The sequence below is a fragment of the Pleurodeles waltl genome, chromosome 3_1 (genome assembly GCF_031143425.1).
Source record: "Pleurodeles waltl isolate 20211129_DDA chromosome 3_1, aPleWal1.hap1.20221129, whole genome shotgun sequence".
NCBI classification, from domain to species: Eukaryota; Metazoa; Chordata; class Amphibia; order Caudata; family Salamandridae; genus Pleurodeles; species Pleurodeles waltl.
The window spans coordinates 1,515,907,713-1,515,932,837 of NC_090440.1; positions in this window are offsets into that span (position 1 = coordinate 1,515,907,713).

The following is a 25,125-nucleotide window of genomic DNA, read 5'->3' on the forward strand; positions in this document are numbered from 1 at the left end:
GGCCTGGGTACATGTGCCCCCAAAGTGGGGGGCGACCCTTGCCCAAGCCCCCCCCCCATCCACTAACACACACACACACACACACTATCCCTGGTGTCTACGTGGCTTCTGCCCCCGTTGGGGGCAGGTGGGTCTAGAAAAATAGGCCCATCTGCCCCCAGGGGGGGCAGAAATGGCCAACAGGTCAATGCCCCCCTTGGGGGGGCGCCCCGTGCCCAAGGGGACGCCCCCCCACAAAAATAAACACATAAAAAAACATCCCTGGCGTTCTAGTGGTTTCTGCCCCCCTTGGGGGCAGATCAGCCTAAAAATAATAGGCTGATCTGCCCTCAAGGGGGGCAGAAATGGCCCTAAAAGACATGCCCCCCAAAGGGGAGCGACCCTTGCCCAAGGGGGCGCCCCCCCATCCACTACACACACAATCCCTGGTGCCTAAGTGGCTTCTGCCCCCCTTGGGGGCAGATGGACCTAAAAAAAATAGGCCGATTTGCCCCCAAGGGGGGTAGAAAAGGCCAACAGTTCTCTGCCCCCTTGGGGGGGGCGCCCCTTGCCCAAGGGGGCACCCCCCCCACATAAATACACATAAAAATAAAAAACCCTGGTGATCTAGTGTTTTCTGACCCCCTTGGGGGCAGATCTGGCTAAAAAGTAGCCAATCTGCCCTCAAGGGGGGCAGAAATGGCCCTAAAGGACATGCCCCCCACAGGGGAGCGACCCTTGCCCAAGGGGGCGCCCCCCCATTCACTACACACACAATCCCTGGTGCCTAAGTGGCTTCTGCCCCCCTTGGGGGCAGATGGACCTAAAAAAAATAGGCCGATCTGCCCCCAAGGGGGGCAGAAAAGGCCAACAGTTCTCTGCCCCCTTGGGGGGGGCGCCCCTTGCCCAAGGGGGCACCCCCCCCAACATAAATGCACAGAAAATAAAAATCCCTGGTGATCCAGTGGTTTCTGCCCCCCTTGGGGGCAGATCCGCCTAAAAAGTAGGCCAATCTGCCCCCAAGGGGGGCAGAAATGGCCGTAACAAATTGCCCCCACAAGGGGTGCGACCCTTGCCCAAGGGGCCGCTCCCCGCCAACAAGAAACAGGAAAGAACAACAAAAAAAAAAAATCCCTGGTGTCTAGTGGGCATTCCTGCTGCCCGATCGCAATGCGATCGGGCAGCAGGAATGCTCAAAGAGACACCGGGGGAAAGGAAAAGCCTTTCCTTTCCCCCGGTGCCTCTTTAGCCCAAACCCCCCACCCACCGGGAAGAGGAACTCACCTCTTCTCCGTTCGCCGCACAGGAAGCAAATGGCTTCCTGTGCGGCGAAATCCCCATAATGAAGTCAGCGCGCGATCGCGCGCTAACGTCATTATGGGGGGGTGGGGGGGTCGGGGGTGGAAGGGGAAGGGCTTCCCCTTCCATCCCTGACTTTGGGGGGGTGGGGGGAAGCACACAGAGGGAGCGAGAGCGCTCCCTCTGGGCTGTGTGCCGAGGACGTAGTGGTTACGTCCTCGGCACAGCAGCACTGTGCCGCGGGACGTAACCACTACGTCCGCGGCACAGAAGGGGTTAAGGCCTACAATTAATAAAGCTAAAACTTACTGCATAACACATAATATGACATACTACTACATTAGTCAAGCATATATTCAACATTTCTTATTATTAAATCATTGATTAGTACATTTCCTTAACATTGGTGGACATTCTTCGTGATCACATTTTCAAATATGTGCGTTATTTTTCTACACAAACTTATTATTCAGAATACGTAAGCAATCATTAATAATTTTTTTATTAAAACAACTGTGCCTGCAAGGGCAATAGTTTAGACTGTACATCTCAGAAACAGAAAGAAGCAAACCTTGCTCACTGTTTCCGAGCTGCGTGGTCTGCATATAAGGCACTTACACAAAGAAATATTGGATTCAATTAATTTACTTTACACACAAGCTCGTAGAAATAGGCGCTCGGCTCTGGCTCCGCCATAGTGATATGACCCAGGACTTCCTATGATGTCCGCTTTTTCTCTTTTTGATTTCTCCTTTCCTTCTGACATTTACGCTGTTTATGAGAGTAATCTTTTCTCGGCAACTGCAGTGGAAGAGGAAACAGCTGATGGGATGCCCACATAAGCAATTTGTGTTAGTATCATGGATTAGTGCTTTTTGCTGTTCGTTAACAAATACAATTCCGAATTTCCATCACATACGTACACACATCTTTGAGACAGAATGTAGATGTACTTAAGTGAAATTAGGTGTGCCAAAACGCAGGCATAAGAATAACAACATGGTATTTCCATACGCTAGCTCTGGGTTGGACATTACTGTCTGTATCCATACATTTACAAAATGATTTGTGAATTCCAAACATTTATAAACTTATAGAGATTCCGCGTGCTTAAATTATAAGAATGTTTTTTTAAGTCAGGTCGAAGGTGTGTAACATCACCAGCACGTTAAAATGATCCGTTCAGTCACAGGCAGGTATTTCGCCCTCCTTTTAAGCCCGCTGTGTACTTTCAGTTGAACAGTCCATTGCTGCTTGCTTGCACCACAAACTAAAACTATGTATCTGCACCCGGCAACTCTCTCATTTAGTTTTAACGTTTCTAACTCGATCAAGGCGTCATCTATTCAGCTTAATATTGAAAGATATGCGCAGGCTTTTTGGAGCCGTTCTGCGTAGAGTAACAACACGTTTTCATTGACAAATGCTAAGAACATCTATGGAGGCCTATGGAAAACGTAGAAAGGACGCTTCCACAGGCAATTACAGTCGGACATACTTCCATCCCGTTCTACACTAACACTATCAAAATGTACCAATACATTTGCGATTATGATGGAATGCTTACGAAGTATTAGAGCACACGACGGGATATTAACTATTTAAATAGCAATTAAGTCGTTTAAGCAGCATCAGCACACCTGTACAACAGAAAGCATGCACACCCTAAACATCTGTCTGTGCCCACCTGCCAGACACCTGTTCTCCCTTTTCAATGCTGTTTGATTGCTTGAGATGTTTGAGACTCTTGTGAGGTAATGAGCGATTTTACATTCTGCATGATTGAAAACAGGTGTTCTAATGCTGTACAGAACCACGCATGAATAATTCAGTTTGTTTAGACGCAAGACGTTTAAAAGAAGTATTGGCTTTATTATTTTCATAAACATTATGCTTATGCTCATGATGAACAGTAACTGCTCTTTTTTCAGCATTCGCCAAGTGGAGGATGCCGCCTGCAATGTGCTCACTCTCTTTTCACTGTTTCTTTATCTTGAAATCTAAAAATAGGCACTCACATAATAAAGGGAAGCACAGATTCGTTTGCATCTGATCAATTAATAGGGACACAAATATAATGATATAATTCTGGCAATTAACTGAAACAGTGTTTTCTTAGTTTGTCTGCCTTCTAGTGGTAACTCAGTATAACTCTCACAATGTGCAGCAGGTTGTAACAGATAGAATAATGTATATTGTACTTAATCCCTATCGCTGCTGTAAATCCATTCTATAGTTTTAAGAGTGTCGACATAACTAAAACAACCACAAATTACAGCAACATTAACTGCATGAGTGCTGATGCACCCCCATACCGTTATTCACCCCTGCTGAGTATTCTTTTACATTTTGTATCAGTTTAGTTTGTTGTTAAGCCCTCGTAAGTTATTTCTTCAAAAGGTATATAGGACAATTTATTTTCCATCCCCACTCCCAGATGTGGACTGTACAGATATCAAGGGGCATTTTTATACTCCGTCTGCGCCGAATGTGCGTCCAAAAATTTTGACGCACATTCAGCGCAAACCTTGCCCCATATTTAAGCTTTGATGCCCGAGGCCGCGGATGTCAAAATCCCGCCGTGTGCGTCATTTTCTGGATGCGGGAAACCGCCTTGCGTTAATGAAATGCAAGGTAGGCGTTCCCGTACAAAAAATGACTTAAACGCCCATGCGTCGTATTTATGCTTCCGGGCAAAAATCACGCACGGCCGGGAGGCGGAGGTGGAAAATGACGCACAGCCCAATTTGCGTAAAAAATTAATGCCTGGGTCAGGGCAGGCGTTAAAATGGGGCAAACACACCTGTATTTAATCAGAACACACAGAAGCAACAGCAGAGCAGCAAAAGGGAGACATAGAGGTGCTTCACATCCAGCGTGCACGCAGACGCAGAGCCCAGCAACAACAACAGCAGCTACCACAACACCAGCAGGGACCCCAAAGGCAACGCAGAAGGCAGGAGAGGATATTCTGCACCAGGACAACCCTTCATGGCCTCAGGGAACATGACATCATCCAAAGGTACAGGTTGAATTGGCAAGCCATTCAGCAGCTGCTGCGCAACATAGAGCCACAGTTGGCACCCACCTTGCTGACACCCCGCACCATCCCAACAGAAACCAAGCTGCTAGCTATACTTCACATGTTGGCGAGTGGCTCCTTTCAAACCACTAGTGCCCTGGTTGCCAGGATATCACAGCCATCATTCTCTGCCTTTTTGCCCAAAGTACTGGATGCCATCATTGGACTCACACTCCGCCACATCTGCTTCCCAAACACACAGCAGAAGCAGCAGGAGACAAAACAGGGTTTTACCTCATAAATGGATTCCCACACATCCTTGGTGCCATTGACTGCACACATGTACTCCTTGTGCCACCTGCAGCAACTGAACACATATACCGCAACAGGAAGCACACACACTCCATCAATGTGCAGGCCATTGTGGATCACCAAGGATTGATCACCAATATTGTGGCAAAGTATCCTGGGAGTGTCAATGACTCATTCATCTTCTATCACTGTACCATCAATCAACACTTCCAGGATGGACGATACAGCAATGGACTACTTGTTGGTAAGTACAGAAACCTACTTATATACACCCTTCACAGCAACCCTATAGGACACACAACACATAGACCACGACAGCAACATGTGGACAGGAACACACTGAGGTTGTGACACCGCTAGCCATGTTTGATAGGTCTGCAGTGAACATGTCACACATCTGAAATTAGTGTACAGTCTAATGTCAAGACGTCAATGATCACAACGTATGGAGAGGTTTGGCTAATTGTCACCTTGCAAAATGTAAGCGTCTCACTGATGTTTAAATTAATCCATTGCATATGTCTAAAGGTATGAGATGTCCAGGGTACATAGATGCCAACGTGTTACCATTTCTGTCAATTTGAATCTGTGTATGGAACTATCATCTCACCCCCAGTGAAGACACAGGGATACCTGTAGCACAAGTCACAATGCTAGAGAGTGCACACTGTACTGCAAATCCCAAAACATACTGCTGACAACTGGTCAGCAGCCAAACACACGTTCAGCCAAGGAAACAACCCAATGCAGATGGTACATCCTAGAAGCCTAGGAATCAACACAATAACACAAAAGAGCCACAGACAACACAAGACAACTACTGCCATGCAAGGTGATATAAATGGGGCAAGATAAGTCAACATGATACCAATCATTTTCTCTTTCAGCTGATCAGGGGTATGGGATCCAGCCATGGATTATGACACCATTTGGCAACCCAAGCACTGCAGCAGAGCGTGCCTACAATGAGGCACCTAGGAGGACATGCACCATAGTGGAGAGGACCTTCAGCATCCTCAAGTCGAGATTCAGGTGTCTCGACATCACTGGTGGCAGCCTCCTATATTCACCAGAAATGGTCTGTAAGATCATTCTAACATGTGCCATCCTGCACAACATTTGTATACGAAGGAACATTCCCCTATTAGAACCAGAGCCACAAATGCCTGAAGAGGAGGAAGAGGAGGATGCTGGCCTCCAACATGAGGGGGAACAACAAAACACAGCTGCTGGATTGCGTAGGCGCCAACATATTGTGAACAATTTCTTTTGAAACAACTCACCATCACCACTGTATCAACATATGTAAATAAACACCTATAATAATCATCATATCATGGTCTGTGTAATACTTTTTACTCACCTTTATTTCTAACTATCAGAATAAGAGTGTAGCCTCATGGAGCATTGCTGATATACCGATCAGGACACAGAAATTTCCAAAGCAATTGTGATGCGTATAATTCAACAGTCATATTCACACACACTGTAAATTACATATATCCTGTACATTTCACCTTTGAAGGGCAATAGCAGAGGACCACAACTATTTCACACATACATGTTGGCAACATGGTTCATCGCAGCATATGGCACACAACTAAAACACCATCAGTCTATAAGGGAAAAAAAATGCCTCATACATGAGGCAGTGGATGTGCTATTGAATTGGTGACAGGAATGTATGACCAGACCCTTGACAGCAGTAAGTCGTACAGCACCTATTTTTGCAAGGACTATCTGTGTCTAGAGTTCCATATAAGCAGAACATAGACAGCACAAGTGCCACACCTATGACAAGCATTGCGCACATGACATTCCATGTACATGTCAGCCCATGTCCTTACTCATGACACACCCATGCTCCTGGTCTCACCCCACCTGTCTGAAGAGGTCCCTGGAATGGTAACATGTGTACCCAGATGTTCCCTCCTCTCCACACACAGACTAACAATAGTAATCCAGTGTGCTTCACCCTTTTGTATGGTATGCCATTGTCATAGTACATCTGACTGAATGGACGTCAGGTCAATTAATACACTGGCTTGTAGTTTCTAAGCCCTGTTATCACCTGTAGATTGCTTCCCATGTGAAAGGTACTGTTGAACATTTGAACTGGAATCTCACCTATAGGACTTGTGAGAAACTGATGCAGCACACACCTGTGAGCACCTCCATGCAGACCACCCATTTGAACATGCACTGCCCTTGCAGATGCTTGGAACAGCATAGAAGCTGCCATTTAGTTGATTACACTGTTATGCATTGCTAGAAAAATAAGCCGTGGAACACAGCCCTTGGGTTTATGTGTCACCTTCCAAAACACTGGACACAGTCTTTCATGTCAACTGTCTTGTTCTTCCTCCGACCAGTGTAAGTCAGACCACTGAGTATTTACCTTGTGAAATTGCTGGATCCTGATTGACCCTGCATCCTGTCAGCCTGACTGGCACCTGTCTGTGCGTTACCCTAAAGATTCCTTGTGTCTACATATGTACCACACTTGCTTTCCCAAACCTCACATTCCTCAGGGGGTATTTTGTCAGGTGCTTCCTCAGTGCATACTCAAATACATTGTATAGCATCATCTGCTTTTTTATTGTACCATAATTGTAAATTTGTCTCCAAATTCCCAAATAATGGCCTATCCCTTGTCTGGGTCTCATGTATGCATGAACAACAAAGTGTGACAGTGTACCAGGGCCGTATGCAGGAATTGGGTAAGGTGCCTCCAGCAGAACCAGCAACCTCTGATAATGTGCATGAAAATTCCACACATGTTAGGATCCTGACAATTCACACGCTGAATCAGATTGCTCACAACATATTGATGGCCTGTGCGTGCTGAATAGCTGCAAGATTAATCAATACAAAGGCTATGATGTTCCCAGATGCAGTGGGAACTTTACAGGCCAACCTGTGTACAAATGGTGTAATGACACCTGCCAGAACATGACTCCTGAGATATGATCTCACTCAGCACACCAAGGTTACCCTGTTGACAGTCTCATAACACGTCTGCAGTGACAGGGTGGGATCATCCCTATGTAGGTTCTCATGTCCTCATCAACTTTACTTCCATTGATCTCAGTAGGATACTCAGTAGATACAGGAATAGCCGCCACTGACTCATGATGAGACCTGGGCGTAACTGTGACAATATAGACCCCTAAAAATATACAGGATCAACATTGGACCACACACATGAACCAGACACCTCTGTGCAATTGATCATTGGAAATATGTGGACACGTGCTGCCTCGTATGCTGGACCACCACTGCCACAGGAGAGTTCTGGGCCAGTCATATGACCACAACTGTGGGGTGATGTTACAGTTGTGGGTCACCTTTGGCTTTCTGTGTCAATGACATGGTACCCACTTAGTCTGTACATGTGCCTGACTCACGGTTGGTTCACCAACAAGTGCCTAGGAAACAGTTTCCAAATTTCCAGGACATGTGATGGGCAACTTTTGGACCATTGACATGAACAAGCGTCTGCCATCTATCCGGTGCATGCTTTGTCATTTGTGGTGTCTACGTTACCCAAAATCTTGGAAGTGCTCACAACAGATGTTGCTACATGTATGACTAACATATGTCCTCTCTCATTTCCACACTGACTTGCAATCAAGGTTTGGACACATTGAATTCACATTCCTACAAGCATATTTCCAATAATGCATCTTGTGATGCACACACACACTGGGTCAACAACTACATTAGTAGCCAATGCACACACATTGAGCCATAGGCATTGAGGTATTGTACTTATGTGCGTCACCTTGATATCCTCTCCTGACACCAAACAAGCCCAATTTGTGCTATACATATATGTAGGCCACACATATGGCCATCTAGTGCATCAGCCAAGAGTGAAAATCCTGTTAAGGAAGTAGGGGATCATGGTCCGCAGCAGTATGATGTCTCACATGTGCCCATAAACCATCAAGACCAAATTGGGTGTAATCAGCCTATCTCAGTTGTGTCACAAATGTTACATTACATTAAAATGGTAAAATGACCCTAACCCAGTTAATGCCCTGAAATTTTGATGCATATGCGTAAATAAATGACACACAAGCGTAAAAAAATGGCACTTATGCCCGAAAAACTATGCATAATGCCCTGAAAACACCATTGACTCTTCCGCACTGTACCTCAGAAAATTGGTTAAGTGTTAGACTATTTCCAAATATATGGATGCAGGCTCATTTTTACCCCTGTGCGTTGAAAAAAATGACGCCCAGACTGTATGCGTCAAACTTTTTTGACGCATAATGATAAAAATGGCCACCATTTTAGGCAGAAAGTGATGTAATAGGATATCCTGTTTACAGATTATGTACAGAGGTGTCAGCACCAGAGCAATATGCGCTCTATTGGCGACAAAAATGCAAAAACCCAGCACTCTCAAAACAACGTAATTTATGCATTGTGCTGATATGTTGTGGTTTAACCTTTTGCATGTGCAGAGTTCAATCCTGAAAACTTATTTTTAATATGCTTACACATACTGTTCCTTTGCAAAGTATTGCTGCAGGTTTTCAGAGTGTGTTAGGGTGTGACCCCTTTCCAGGGCCTTCCAGAGACTTTCCCTGCAACATGCCTGGGCGTGGTTCTGGGCTGGGCCAAGACTCTATAAAAGAGAGCCAGCCCAACTCCCAGTGCTCACTATTCAGAAGTCCCGGTGCAGAGCAGCAGCTTCTTCCTGAGCTCCTGTCCCGGCGGCCTATTTGGATCTTCCAGTCTTCTGCCCTAATCCTTCATTGGTGATCATTGTTCCAGGCGGTAAGACGGTGGTTGGACTGTCCCGACACCGTTATTTAGAATTTTCATATTCTTGGTTTAAATTCTTAAATGAGTAACAGATTACTTGCGCGCTACCATTTCTTGACATTTAAATGGTAGGTTACAAAGAGGCAAGACGTGCAATTTATTTCATAAAGGTTTGACTTTGTTATTCATTGCGCGCTACCATTTCTTGACATTTACACGGTGGCTTAAGAATCGGCAAGACGCGCGATTCGTTTTATGGTGTTTAAACATTGTTGTCCATTGCGCGCTACTATTTCTTGACATTTACATGATGTTTTACGAATTGGCAAGACGCACAATTCGTTTCATGAGCATTTAACTTTGTTTTTCATTGCGCGCTACCATTTCTTGACATTTTACATGGTGGCTTAAGAATTGGCAAAAGAAGCACGATTCGTTTCATTGTACTTTGATCTTGTTATTTATTGTGAGCTGTTATTCCTTGACATATACATCGTGTTTTACGAATCGGCAAGACGCGCGATTCGATTAATGATGATTTGACTTTGATATTCATTGCGTGCTGCCATTTCTTGGTATTTTACATGGTAACACTCGAATTGGCAAGACGCACGATTCTCTCATCGAGTTTAATTCATATTGTTTATTGTATGCTACTATTCTAAGATATTTATTATGTAATATTCGAGTTGACAAGTTATGTGATTTGTTTCCTGAATCCATATTGTGTTATTCATGGTGCACAATCCTTTTATGGTGTTTACTATATATATATTTATCTGCAATATGCGCAATTTGTGTTGAAACATTTTAAGAGTACACAGAAGGCCAGAGTTTCTAGATGCAATATTGTATGGTCCTAGTATACATTCTCAAAACAGGATTTATATGACTGGTTTAAAATTTAGTCAGAATGTTTTTTTCTGATTCTCATGTAAAGGAAAGTACTTGAATAAGAAAGTTTCCATGTAATTCATCTTGATTCCCCTACAGGTATCCGGCCATCTTGAAACTTAGTCATTTTAAACTTAACTCTTAGATTGTTCATGTTTTCAGAGTGACTAGGCTTAGAATCAAAGTCTAGTATTGATTTCAGGAGATATAATTTTCACATATTGTGTGTTCTAACCTTTTTCTTACTACAGGTCTCCTTCCCAGCTGTTCCCTTCCTAATCCCCGCTTCCCCTCTTGGACTCTCTCAGTCTCTGTGATTTATCTATCAGAGTCTTGGAGCTGTTCAGTGGTGGACGTGTTGGGAACGTGCACAGACCCCGAGGATCTGGTGACTCTGGCAAGAGGGTGCACTTTCACTTTCACTTTGCAGTCTGTGATTCTTCTAGACTGTGTGGCTGTGTTGAGAGTTTTGTCTGGTCAGATTGTGCTTTTGACTCCTGTTTGGTGCATTACTTGTCATTTTATGAATAAAATGTTGTTGTATCCTGTCTGAGTGTTTATTGTGTACAATTCTCTAGTATTGTATTGTCTTTGTTGTTTTTGGGAGTCTGTTGTGGGTAGTGATAGTTTGGGGATAGTTGGGCTGTTTTAGTTGTTTAGTTTACGTTTTTCATATTCTACTTTCCCCCTATTCTCATTTGTTCCCCTTTATCCCCTATTTCCCTTTTTTCTGCTAAGATGTTAGGTAGGCCTCGTCTTGGCAAGATGGGTGAGGAGGAGCTTGGGGGTTTCATATGGCTGGTGCGTCATTTCCTCCCCCTTATGATTGAGGCAGGTGGGCGGGTGATACAGGGGTATCACACAGAGGCACGGAGGCTCCAGTGGGGAAAGGTATTGCATCACCTGCAACGCGTCTATCGGACCCCAAGGAATGACCACCAGCTGAAGCACCACTGGGCTGACCTCATCTCCAGGGAGCAAGATCTACTGGACCACCTGGGAATTGTGATTGGTGGCCCTGTTGGTGAGTACAAATCATGTAAATGTGCACGATTAAATGCATTATAGTGACATCAGATGATTTGTATAAGATCTGCCGGCAATGTTGTTGAGTGTGTGGAATGCTTTGGAAACATACAGGGTCATTCATGGACTATGTTAAGGACCAAAATTGCTAGCTGTTAGGAAGCAAGTGCTCTGCAAACTTACTGAATACTTTTGCTTAATGTAAGTTGGTGCCGCCTTAGTGTCAAACAGTAACACAAATCAGGAGCCAATTATGTATAGATATAGGTCACATTTGCCTGTGAGGTATAGATTTTCAAAATCATTACCAACATTTGTTGACGCAACAGCTAGACTGACTTTCGAAACACTACATGAGGCTGAAAATGAGTACAGGCTTCACGTCAATTGATGATAGCAATGGGGCCCAAACATATGTCTCACGTGTGTCTGGTGAGTGTGTAACGAAAGCGATCACGGAAGTTCTATAAATCTTAGGGATTATTGTGGCCCTTCGTCATTTCGGATACATGTCGGATCTGGATTTGGACACATAGGGAAAAAGTTCAAGGTGCCCTCAGCTAACATCTTAGACTGGTATTTGGTGTTTGTTGTTCTACCTTTCGTTTACGGATGGCTGGCCAAAGGTATGCACATGGGTTCAAATCTCTATGGTTGGTGCAACGCATCATAGCTGGGCCACATCAAATGAAGAAAATGTAACAACATGAGGGCTTACAACTGACCCTGACCCTCTGTACATTGTAACTGTGTGTCATAAACTTGCCATGGCCACAATGGCTGGTTGAATGGTAATGCACTCCTCAAGGAAAGTGTCTTTGAATGTCTCTCTTGGGTACACATGATGAGACGAATACACTCCATTATTATGTCTGCTCACTAATGAAGGAGCATGTTTGCCACCACATGATAGTTAGGGCCACTGCATGTGTGCAGATATGTCCGTAAAATTCACAGGAGACCCATTGTATGTACATGTTAGCCATGCTATATCGGATGTAGTATCATCATGTCTGAGTGGCTTTACTTACTTATGTAATCTTACACATAGTATTTGTCTTTGGAATTGTTGGACAGTGCACAGAATTTGAGCACATTTCTCCCTTCCATGCCTTACAGGTGGATCCGCACCCTACACTGTGGCTGAGGTGGCTTCATTCGAGGACCCAGACAACTCCAGTAAGTGTTGATATGTCTGTTATGTGTTGTGTTTGCTGGTGATGTGTGATGGACTCCTGTGTGTTGAACACACAGCAAGGTGTGATGCGCTGGCCCAACATTTGTCTTGTTCCATGAGTGGGATTTCATTTTATCACCATTTTAGAGTTGGCCAATACCTTATCCTATTGTCTTATTTAGGGATTCTAGGTCAGTCCTGTAGGCCCCGCAATGTGAATGGGGATGAGTCATGTGGATAACACTTGTATCAGGAAGAGTCGCACTGGACCTAATCTGTGATTTAGTCAGCCTGTCAGACATACATTCTCCCAGAATGGGGCTGCTAAATGCTTACCCACAGACTTCAGCTTCCCTATTCACTAATGTACTTATTAAACTGTAGGTTGAACTTCCCAGCAGCATGTAGCGCCACATGTAGTGCTACGAGTATGTGGCACTTGAGTGCAATGGCCTAGGTGTGCATGCAAATCATGGCCAGGGGTGTTCTTGCATCTCTGTGTTAGTTGTAAGTCGTGGGTTACTGGAAGTACATGATGTGGACAAAGGTCTGCATTTCCAGACATGCGTGGTGCTGGGATTGGTCAAGGGTTTGCTGTCTCCTATTTGTATATACACCTTACCTGTGATGTGTGTGTAGAGCCAAACACATGTCCAGCTTTCATAAGCTTCCTGGGTGTCCATGTTGTTTGAAATTGTTAGCTCTTACTCCACCCCCCACCCTCAAACTCAGGCATGGGTTTGTGAATAGTGTACCTAGGACTGATGACACAACTTTGGTACACAGACATGAAAATCAGTGAATCTTTTGTCTGAGCCTAGTATACACAACCATTTTTCACACATGAGTACTATACTAGCAAATCCATTTACAACTTGCAGATCATGTGGCCCTAGATTTCCATCCCGTACAATGACATTTGTAGCCCTGGCATTGGCGGAGGAAGTGCTGCATGATTGTTAGCTGACAACTGGCAGAACTCTGAAGGCAAAACATGCCAGTTGTTACCCATCTTGTAGGGTTTGGATGTGCTATGTGTGATAGAACCTTTGTAGGCTGGCCTGCCATGTACTTCTTCATGGACATTCAATGATCTGTATGATGATATGAGCTGTTACAAGTACAGTAGATGTCTTGTCTGATTTACTTCTTGTGCCATTTCACACAATGCAGTTTCTAATGTTATTTTTTTTATTTGTCTTCACAGCTGCAAAAATGACACCCATCCAGGTGCGGGAATTCCAAAGGCGGGCAATGAGGTATCAGCATATACTTCAGGTAGAGTCTAGGTACCGAAGAATGGCCAGCAGATACCAGAACGAACGGGCCTCCGGAGCCTGGAGGGCATTCCCACAGGGCGGAACCACTTTGCTCACCACAGCCAGCACCACCACCACTACCACCCAGGTGGCACCACCAACAGCTGGGACCGTTGTGGCAACCAGATCAGCAAGTTCTCCAGGCCCTAGCACAGCACCACCTGCAGGGCAGCCCACAGACATGGACACTACACAGCCCCACACTTCATCAGCTGGCACCCAGACCACCCCAGCTGCAGCTATTGACACTGCTGCTTTTGCTGAGATGCAGCGTAAATTGGACCGTGTCCTGCAAAAAATGAGTCACCTGTGGCAGGATGTGCGACATATAAACCGGCGGGTGCGGTCCATTCAGCGGACCCTCAGGAGGGCCAACCTATAGACATTTTGACGGACGTGATTCCCTCCCCTCCCTCCTATTTCCTTATTCTTATACTTTGTGGGTTTAGGGGGCTTAGTGTTAGGTTAGTATAGGCTGTTAGTTTAGTTAGTGTTAGTGGGTGGGGTTGGGGGTCCTGATTATTTCTACTGTTTCTTTTTTGAGTGTGTGTTGGCAATGTTGGGGTTCTTGTCTGTTTAAAAAAAAATACAAAAAAATATATATTTGTTTAGTATAGGAGAGTATGTGTTTAGGTTAGTATCTGTTGTCCTCCATGTGTCCCGTCTCATAAGGGGGGTGGGGGGATGATGTTTAGAACGTTTCGTTACATGTGATGAGTAAGTTTAGCTTAGGTTATTTAGGGCCAGTTGCGGGTAATGAGTAGTTAGGGTAGATTAGGGTAGGTAAGGCTTTTCCCCGAGTTTTCTCTTCTGTTTTTACAGTTTAATAAATATGTAGTAAACCCTTTACAGTATGTGTGACATGCATGTAGGTCAGGGCCTTGGCATGAGTGTACATGATTTCTTTTGTATTACAATTTGTGTCCTATGCTACAAACAAATCCCAAATTAGCTGTAACATTGGCAGCTACCCCAAAGCAACATTGCAAAGATTAGACCATTCATTGCAACCACCAATCACAGTTACTATGGATCCCAACGTGTTTTTTTTCTATAAGTATGTTTTCAATGTCACATACAGTGCTTCCAGATTTGGTATTGGGGACACTGTGTTATGTCTGACTGCAGTCTGATGTTCAAGGAAACCCTTATAAGGTGAGTGGTAGTAAGCACTCTTGTAGTATTGTGTTCACGACTAACATAGATTATTTGTTACACTGTTCAGCATGATTACTTATTTGAATGTAAACTCAGACACCTCCATTCATGCAGTTTGGTGACTGTTCGCTTAGATTTGTGGGCAATGTTATTTGTGTTAGTTTTGCATGAAGGCAACATTTTGCAGGCACTATTTAATGACTTAGATATCCCTTGAGGAAGCATTATTCTGTCCAACACAGCATTATGGTGTATAGTTTCTCTTTTCATCAGATATTACCCTGAGGAAGGGCAGAGTATGGTAGAATCCAAGCCACTGTGCATAGTTAGCAGACTACATTATTTGAGGACAGTTGTATTGACAAGCTATGTAATTTGACAGGAGGCAAAATTCAGTGGTCTACTGCACGGTTGATGTGACACATTACACAGAGACAAAGTGGTTGTGGAAGTGCTATTTATTGAAAAGTGCTTTAGTGCTATATGTAGATTGTCCATGATTGTGAGTCCATTATAGTGATATCTTCCATTGTGATCCTACACAAGTGCTAAAGGAAAATGCATTTGACATGCTAGGGTGATGTGTCAGACAGTGCAGAGGGACAGGATTTGCCAATGAATAAGTGAGAGACAATCACAAGGCAGGCTGGCAAGATATACAGTGGTTTGCAGAACAGTCGTTGAGTACAGTTGTGGCAAGAGTGGCATGTTACAAAGCGCAGGACCTTGGTAATAGGTGGCCATGAGGCAGGGACTAGTGCTTCCGGGTACTTTTACGTGTGAAGGTGATCTGTTCCATGTCTTCCTCTTCTGATGTGTATGTTGCTTCCTCTATCCTTGGTGGTGGTGGTTGTGAAGGGGCAACACACACCTCAGTGTTTGAAGACGTGGAGTCAGACATCCCGGTAGCTGCTACCTGTGAGGGTCTTAAGGGCAGTACTGCTGCAAGGAAGATCTGCTGGCTCTTAAGAATAGTAGCCACATCACAACGGTAGGCAGCCAGGCCGGCCCTGAGGGGTTCAATGTTGCATTTGTGCACGTGTTGACAGGATTGCTGTTGTAGGTGTTGGGTCAACTGTATTACGGCTGTGCTGATTTCCTTCAACCTTTTTTCTACTTCCTGCAAGATAGTTGTTCGCCTTGGATAGCTGCTGCCTGTTCTTCAGTTGACATCATGCACAAAGGCACCCCCTCTAGGCTGGCTGCCATAGTTTGCATCCCCACCCACACCTCTTTGGCCAGCTCCTGCTGTACTCCAACTACAGTTCTTTCAAAGCTGGTGCCTGTGTCATCTGAGTCATCAGCTGTATTGGAGCTGGCAGGTCTTACAATTGAGGTGGTGGGTGGGTCCTCTGTGATGGCTGCTTGTTCTGTGCTCCTCCTTGTGACTGAAGGTGGGGTCTGGAGGGTTCCAAGGACATATTGGAGGGTCTGGTGGCTGATGTTTGTCAGCTCGTCATCCATGTCATCAGTTTAGTCCTGGACAGGCATATCCACAGGAGATCCATCGTCCTCTGCAATTAAATAGGGTACAATTAGTGTGTCTGTGTTGTGGCATTGGTGATGTGACATGCCTGCCTTGTGATGATTTCACATTGTGATCTTGTTTCTTGTTCATTGATCCAGTCTTTCAGATGGGCATTCTCCCAGGCCTATGCCCCACTTGAAAGTCACATATATTGTGGTAAGTTATTAGACTTGTCAGAATCATCTCCTCTAGGTGTTGGTTTTGGCCAAATAGTGATTTGCCACCTTCTTGTCCTACTCAACCCTCCGTCTACATCCATTCTCATGGTAAGACCTTTCACTGGCTGTGGGTGCTCTGATGGCACTAGCAGCACTCTTAACAATCTGGACCTGCCCCAGTCTCTGATCTTTCACATCCACTTATATGTAGTTGAAATGTAGCGTATACTATGCAAAGCATTGTTATGGCACGATATGGATGTCTGCATTGGCAATGTGTACAGCTGATGTTGGGGAATGTGTGGTACATTGGATTGCCATGATAGTCGTAGCAGTGTCCTATTTCCTCCTCTGGCTGTGCAGGTGTATTTCAGTGACCAGTTACATGTGTCCTCTCCCTCAATGCTGTTTTCTGAGCAGTATGACATTTGGGATGTTGCATTGTGACCCAGGCACAGGATGGACCCTGACATATACTGCATGGGTGTGACCTTAGTGCTGTGTATCTCCTAATGTTGATGACATTGGCTGATGTTTACGGCAACTATGGGCATTCACAATTGACAGGACTGGAACATTTGTCTTGTTTCAGGGGATTGTTAAAGTCGTCATCCTCAACCCTCTAATTTAGGTGTGTATGATCCATGGGGACGTTACTGCCATTGGCTACTTGAGCTGCACACACAGCGGAGGTGGTAGTGGCAAATGTTGTCACTGTTACATTCCAGTTGTCGGTATGGCTAGAGGTTGTTTATTGGGCCCTAGTTAATGTAGGGGGGTATATTGGCTGTCGTGTGACAGGATGTAAGATTGACGTTGTGCTCTTCCCTCCTGGCGTGGCTTTACCTTTGCTACATCGTTGGCATGGCAGCATACCCCCATGGAACTGTTGTTGGTGTTGTGTTATGGTGTGCCCCAGCTTTTCTCTTTACAGGCCATGCCACTGTGAGGTACCCCTTTACCCATGCCACTCCATGTATATGATGACTTCCATGCATTTTGTAGTTGGTATCCCCCCCGGTTGTAGTTAACATTAGTGCATTTTAATTCCCCATGCGACTTACCCTGCATGTACGTTGTCTCCTGGTAGTCTGCCCTGTCCTGTCCTTGAATCCCTGTGACAATCTCCTCAGGGATGACGGCTGCCACCATCTCCTCCATGTGGTCCAGGGCCTCCTGGTGTGCTGGACTCCCACCTCCAGTCTGCAATGCTGCCTTCCTGTTCCTGCCCATCTTTTCCATGGTCCTGCGCTTGCAGTCATGCCAGCGTTTTTTGCACTCGATGACTGTTCTGTGAACTTCTGCCACGCTGTTAATCTTGTCAACAATTTGTTGCCATATTGCCTCTCTCCTACTGATTGGCAACTTTTAGGTGACAAACAGTTGGTGCTGGTGTTCCGTCACCTCTTTTACCAGGATTTCCTGCTCCTCTGCACTGAAGCGACACTTTCTTTTCTTCTTCTCCCTGTCCTGGTTCTTGTTTGGGTCCTCCTGGCTGGTTCCTGGTCTGTTGTCATCTTCCTGGGGTCTGTACAGGCATCTAGAATCAATTTTGGCTCTCCTCTGCTGAAATGGCTGTGTTTGCGGGGAATTTTGACGCTATTGAGTCAAAAAACGCTGCATAACCGGTTTGCGGTGTCGCCCCACAGTAATTTCCGCCGCATTAACGTTGTTTTCCTTTACGACGTGATGCTGCGGTGTGCGTAAAAAAAATGACTTACACCTGTGGTTTGCGCCGCCGTGTATCAAAGTATAAATTTGAAGCCCGCAAGTTGAAAAGAAATGGCATTAGCCAGCGGTAATATTTTTGACGCAAAACTGAGTTGGCGCAGTTTTACGTCAAAAAGTATAAATATGAGCCCAAGAGTTTGTGAAGGGCCTCAGAAAATAGCCAAAATCAGTGCTTATTTTGTGCGCATAAAAAAAAAATGCGGAAACGGTGAAGAACAAGAAACTCGGGGCCTTATTTACCCTGTTCTTTCCCTATTACTATGTGTGCTACACTATGCAAAGAGGAAAAGACTCTTGTGATTATTTTTGCGCAGGAAGGTGTCTCTTACTGCACAAAAATAATCATCCCTACAATGCAGGCATCCTTCCATCATAGTGCAAGGGTGCCTGCATTGGTGCTAGGCAGCAATTTGTGCACCAGCGCAGGGGGAGAGGACAAAAATGAGCCTTATCATTTAGACACAACGTATTTCTGCCCTTTTCGAGTGGGGCAGGGCGACACAGCAAGACACTTGATGCACCGCCCTGTGCCATTGGCCTTGTAAATGACGCCCTCTGTGTTTTTTAAAAAAAATTACATTAACTAAAAGTTTACTGTGCTAAGGTCTGTGGAGATTTTTATTTATTTTTACATGTTTGTTTTTTCAGTTGTGGTCAATAGTTCCTATTTTCACAGTTCAAATCTATTGGAGAATAATGGTAGAAAGGAATGTGAATGCATAGAACCTAGAAAGCTATACATTTAAAGAGCTAGACCCTGAAACAACTAGACAGCCTTCTGAGATGCAAGGAGTCCTTTAGGTCGATTGCTCAAGGTTTTCCAAAAAATAACAACATAATAACTGAATTAGTGAAATTGTTAATGTAAGTAGAAAAATAGAGAAAGAGGCAACACGAATTTCATGTGCATCTTTTTGCACTTAAGATCGATCTACAAAAGTAACAAAGTTACGTCAGTCAGACCCTTTAAGTCACAAAGATATGTAGTCTTTGTCGAATTTCCTAAGCTGTAAACCAAGATGCGGCTTACTATGATTTTTCACAGTGATTGGCCATGTGTCACTTCATAAGGAATAACCTGATGTATAATAGCTGGGTAAGAATGAAAGCTGTGTATTTTTTATATTGTATCCGAAAATCTTGGTTAAGAGATTTGGGTGTTTTTTATCATTCAACATTTTGGATTTTCCATGATCCCAGGTGATTCTGAGGGTGTTCTTTAAATGTATTTTTCAAGCCTGCTCCCTTGCAATGTCAAAATTCAGTATATAGTAATGAATGCCGTACCATTCTACAGTCTAACAATTCTCTGGATAGAAGCAGTACCCCATTTGTGTGGGTGGATATACAGGTGAGAAAGAAAAGGCCCAAAAATACACCATGTATTGTCAAGATTTTAAAACGTTGATCAATTCTTGACAAGATGGTCTAACATGAACGTCACTCAGGGGTGGCAAGGGGTCGCAGCTGCAACTCCTGGCACTGGCTTTGCGACACCTGGTGGTAAAATCAGTCCCAGGCACACAAGGGCAGCCCCACTTTACTTGTTTTTAGTTTTTTGTTAATTCCTTATTCCACTAATAGTGAACAATATGTTATTATCCACACTTAGGGCCAGATGTACCAAAAAAGCAATTTGCGACTTGCAAATTGCGAGTCCCTGCGACTCGCAATTTGCAAGTCGCAAATTGCTATGCAGTACGGTGTCTCAGACACCGACTGCAACTCGCAATGGGGTCGCAATGACCCACCTCATGAATATTCATGAGGTGGGTCGCAAATTGCGGCCCCATTGCGAGTATGGGCACTCGCTAACATGGAGGCCTGCTGACGTCAGCAGGCCTCCATGTTAGCGACCTGCTTGTCAATAAAGCAGGTTTTTTTTTTTTGAAGTGTAGCCGTTTTCCCTAAGGGAAAACGAGCTGCACTACAAAAAAAAAACGAAACCTTTAGTTTCGGATTTTTCAGGGCAGGGAGTGGTCCCTTGGACCACTCCCTGCCCTGAAAAATATTTTGGGGTGCAATCACAAACTGGAAGGGGTCCCATGGGGACCCCTTCCAATTTTCGATTGGGTTACCATCCACTTGAAGTGGATGGTAACTGCGATGCCATTTGCGACCGCATATGCGGTCGCAAATGGAATTGCATCCCAATGCGACTCGCAAATAGGAAGGGAACACCCCTTCCTATTTGCGAGTCTGAAATGCATTTTGCGAGTCGGTAACGACTCGCAAAATGCATTTCTGCATTGGGATATGCGTTTTGCGACTCGCAAACGGCAAATTTTGCCGTTTGCGAGTCGCAAAACGTTTGCTACATCTGGCCCTACGTGTAATAAAGAATGAATTACAGTTTGCTGGAATATAATTCTTCCTGGAAGCTGAGGTAAGTAAAAAAAAAAAATTTAAACGTATTTTGTGTGCGCTTGCAAATGAGAGCGGGCTTATGTGAGAACAAGAGTGTGTATGTGAAAATGTGTGTTATGCATAAGCATGCATGTGTGAGTGAAAGTAAAGGTTAAGTTGCATGGGATGTCACCTCTGCTGACCCTGCCATTTCAATGATTTGATTTTCATGTGGTCTACGCCTAGGGTTAGACTGCACCCAGGGAACCCTGCCAACCACAGACATTTCTGAAAACTAGATATGTGTGAGAGTCAAGGGTGGTGTGGCTTGTCTGGATCCCACTACTATTTCTCCCCCAGAATGTCCTACATATTTCAACATTTCCAGTTAGGGAAAGTTGCAGAAACTGTGGAGAAAGAAAAAAGTTTAACCACCCAGCATGCCCACACTCTTCCAGATAATACGACTTGTGTGGGTGGGCTCATCATCCAAGACAGAAAATGCCCTAAACGCACCATGGAAAAGGGAAGAGTTTTGATTTCAGTTGATTTGATTCTTGAAATATGGGTACCAGATGTATTTGAGCCTGGGATTTTACTGCACTCACCGAAATCTCGCATCAAATATATTGCTGATTTTTTATGTGAATTATACTGACACTTAGGGGGTCATTCCGACTCCCGCCGGCGGCGGTAACCGCACGCCCGGCGGGAGCCGCCGAATGACCACACTGCGGTCAAATGACCGCGGCAGCCATTCTGGCTTTCCCGCTGGGCTGGCGGGCGACCGCCAGAAGGCTGCTTGCAGCGCCGCCATGGAGGATTCCTCAGGCCAGGGGAAAACCGGCGGGAAACCAGCGGTTTCCCTTTTCTGACCGCGGCTTTACCGCCGCGGTCAGAATTGGCCTGGATGCACCGCCAGCCTGTTGGCGGTGCATCCGCGGTCCCCGGCCCTGGCGGTCTATGACCGCCAGGGTCGGAATGACCCCCTTAGTATATTGATAGCTGTCATGTTTGAGCATACTCATCAGAAAGCACAAGGAAACATTACCACCTTCAGACATTGCTGGAGGAGAACTGTCAGAAAACGATTGCCCAGGCCTTGTTCACATCCACACAGGATTATGCCAATAGTCTTTATTTAGTCCTACCTCCTTTCTTAATTCAATGGCTCCAAACTATTAAAAACTCTGCTGCACGTTTAATCCCCTTAGCACCCCCCTATTGTCACCATGTGCGTGCCATATTCAAAATATGGTGCATCATGGCAGTAGTATGGGGCTAGCGTCTGCATTTTAGACACTAGTCCGGCGCTTTGCAGGATTAGCGTAAAATATTCTGACACTAATCCTGCAAAGCACCTAGAGGCCCATTGTAAGCATTCTCTTAGATTTCCTTGCACCATTCTTTTGGACTCCTAATTGGGGAATGCCCCTTTTGCATACATTATGCCTGGCACAGGCATAATGTAGATCAGAGGGTTACAAAGTAGCGCAATGCATGCATTGCACCACTTTGTAAATATGATGTCGCGTTTTTGGCCTTCAATGCCACATTAGCATCAAATTATGACGTTATTGTGGCTTTGGAATGGCTCTAGGGGCTCTTAAATATGCCCTTTACTTCCCAAATTATGGAATGCCTTACCATTCAATCCTCTTTGTAGCTCTTCTGAATTTGTCTACCTTCCAGAAGAACCTGCCTAAATCTACCTTCAAGAAGAGAATCAAGACCCTACGTTTTGATTCTAGCCCATTGTGCTAACTGGCTGGTCCCTGGTTGGCTTCTCATCTTTAGCTGAACTTTCCGCTAATGCTGGCATGCCTCTTTGGAGGTTACTGGATGCTTTAGAAATGCCATTGCGTTGTATTGTAATGTATTGATCACTAGAAGCATAGGCAGGATAATTTTGGGAAAACTCACAAAAAGTCATTAACATTTCAGTGAGTGAAAGTTTGAGACTCGGTGATGCATTATAAAAGTCTTACTATATGTGGGGCGAACTTGGGCAAGGGACCAGAACGGTAAAAAATGCACGATGAAGCCTTAACATTTTTTATATCAATTGTGTTGATTATTGGGATCTAGGTAGCAGCTTGATTTGAATCTGGGGCAGGCGGTAACCAGGGAAGCCTACTAGTCCGAGACATTTCTGGAGGATGAGGCAAGGCTGTTGTTGCTTGCATATTACATGATACTGTTGTGTAGCCATTTTAGTTATAGCTCCATGCACATTATTTTAACACAATATGTAACCTAGATATATTTTATTCAGCTTCATCTTATTATTGTTAAAATAACCATTTTTACAGTCTTGTTTTATTTCTGTCTATCTAATTGTTTTTGCCTAGGCCAGCACTCTGTTCTCAAACAAGACATTCTTGATCACTCTGTGCTTCTTTCAAGGCTACAGCACGGTACATTGCCAGTGAACGTGGTAGAAGTTTAGTCTCTAGCATTTGTAAAAAACACACATCTTTACGTAGGGACATTTTCTTGGAATATCAGCTATGTTATTATAAAAACACTTCCTTGTCCCTTACACGTTAGAAGGATATTCCAGCCAGGGAACCACAACTCTATGCTGATTGCCAAATGCTTCGCTACAGACGCTAAAGCAGACCGCAGGCCTTTGCTCAGGTATGGGGGTTGATGTCTTCCCAGGGGAGCCAGAGGGGCAGAAGTAGAGCTTAACATGTAGTGCTCAATCATAATGTAGGTAGGAATTAGTCCATCGATTATAGTGACAATATGATAGCATTGTTTCTATGCTTCATTCTTCTCATCACAATTTTAATACTGTCATGTTGTGTCGTCCTGGTTATTGCAGTTCACGCTTTGCTATCCAAGATGCAGTCGTTTTATTAAACTCATTATTGAAACATATACTGCTTCTGTTTGTCATTTATATATGAGACTAAATTGTAAATGAGAAAAACGGATGAGACCTCAGTGACCACGACTTCCCTGTGAAGCCAGGTATGTAATGTGCTCGACTTCCCAGTCATCGCTATCTCTTGGTGGGGATGAGGCACTGCTAGTGGGCCGGAGTAAAGACCAGGATTGGAGCGACAGGTGTCACCCGCAGTGGGTTAGATTTAGTCTCCCTCACCGCGAGCGATTCTGCCGCTCAAAATCCAGTAGTCTCATTAGAATAAGGAGAGCCTACGTGACACTGCTTTTTCTCATTCAGAAGATGTGTTTTGTGGCTTACTGTGTGAGCCAGTAATGAAACAAGAACTCACCATAGAAAAATCAACATTTTTATTTGAATTATTTGTATTTTTATTATATTGCTATAGATATAGATATTGATATAGTTTTGTAAAACGCGACAAATGCCCGAAGGTGTCTTGCTGCTGACATAAAGACCAGGTAGATAGCACCAAACATATCAGCCTTAAATAGGGGTGGTGAGCAAACAAGTTTTAAGATGCTTTTTAAAACTAGCAAAAAATGTCTGAGTTCTGAGAGCCACAGGAAGTGAGTTCCATAACTTGCATGTGCAGTACACAAAACTCCTGCCTCCCCATGAGACTTTGTTGCAGTTAGGTATAGCTAAAGTTCTAGTTACAATGGAGGGCAGTTGTCTTCTGGGAGTATACCATTTGAAGCTTTTCTGTTGAGGCTTTGAACCAATCACATGAAGGGAATTATGGGCCAAACAAAGTGATTTGATGGCCACCTGTTTCTCCATAGGAAGCCAATGGAGGTCATCTAACACTTGAGACACAGAATGTGACTTAGGTAAATTCCTTAGATGACGGGCAGCAGCATTCAGTATAAGTTGGAGTTTAGAAAGTGTGCCTAAATGAAGGCCCTGATGCAGAGCATTGAAGTAGTCCAGCCGAGATAGCACCAGTGCAATAACAGATTTTCATTCGATCAAAAGGGGTGAAGGGAAGAACTTTCCTTAACATTTTTAAAATGAAAAAGCAGGAAGAGGTTATTTTCCTAACCTGCTCTCTGAATGTAAGGCTGGGGACAAACATAACCCCAAAATTTTTGACTTTCAATGCTAGACTGGGAAGTGTACCCAGGGACTAGGGCCATCATGAAGAGTTCGAGAACGAGGTGTTCTTGCCAAGAAGAAGAATCTCAGTTTCATCTGAATTTAGCTTGAGACAATTAAGCCTCATCCATGTGGCCACCTCACACTTACGAGAATTGAAACTGTTTGCGGCCTCCTCAAAACTGTTCAGGGTGGACACAGTAATTTGTGTGTCACCTACGTATGCTATAGTGGAAAAGCCAAAAGATTTATCCAATCTCACTAAGGGAGTAGAGAAAATATTAAACAACAAAGGGCTCAGAGAAGAGTTTGGGGAGACGTCACAAGGTAACAAGATGGATTTTGATCTAAACTCCCCAAGGCAGACCGACTGTTCTCTATTAGA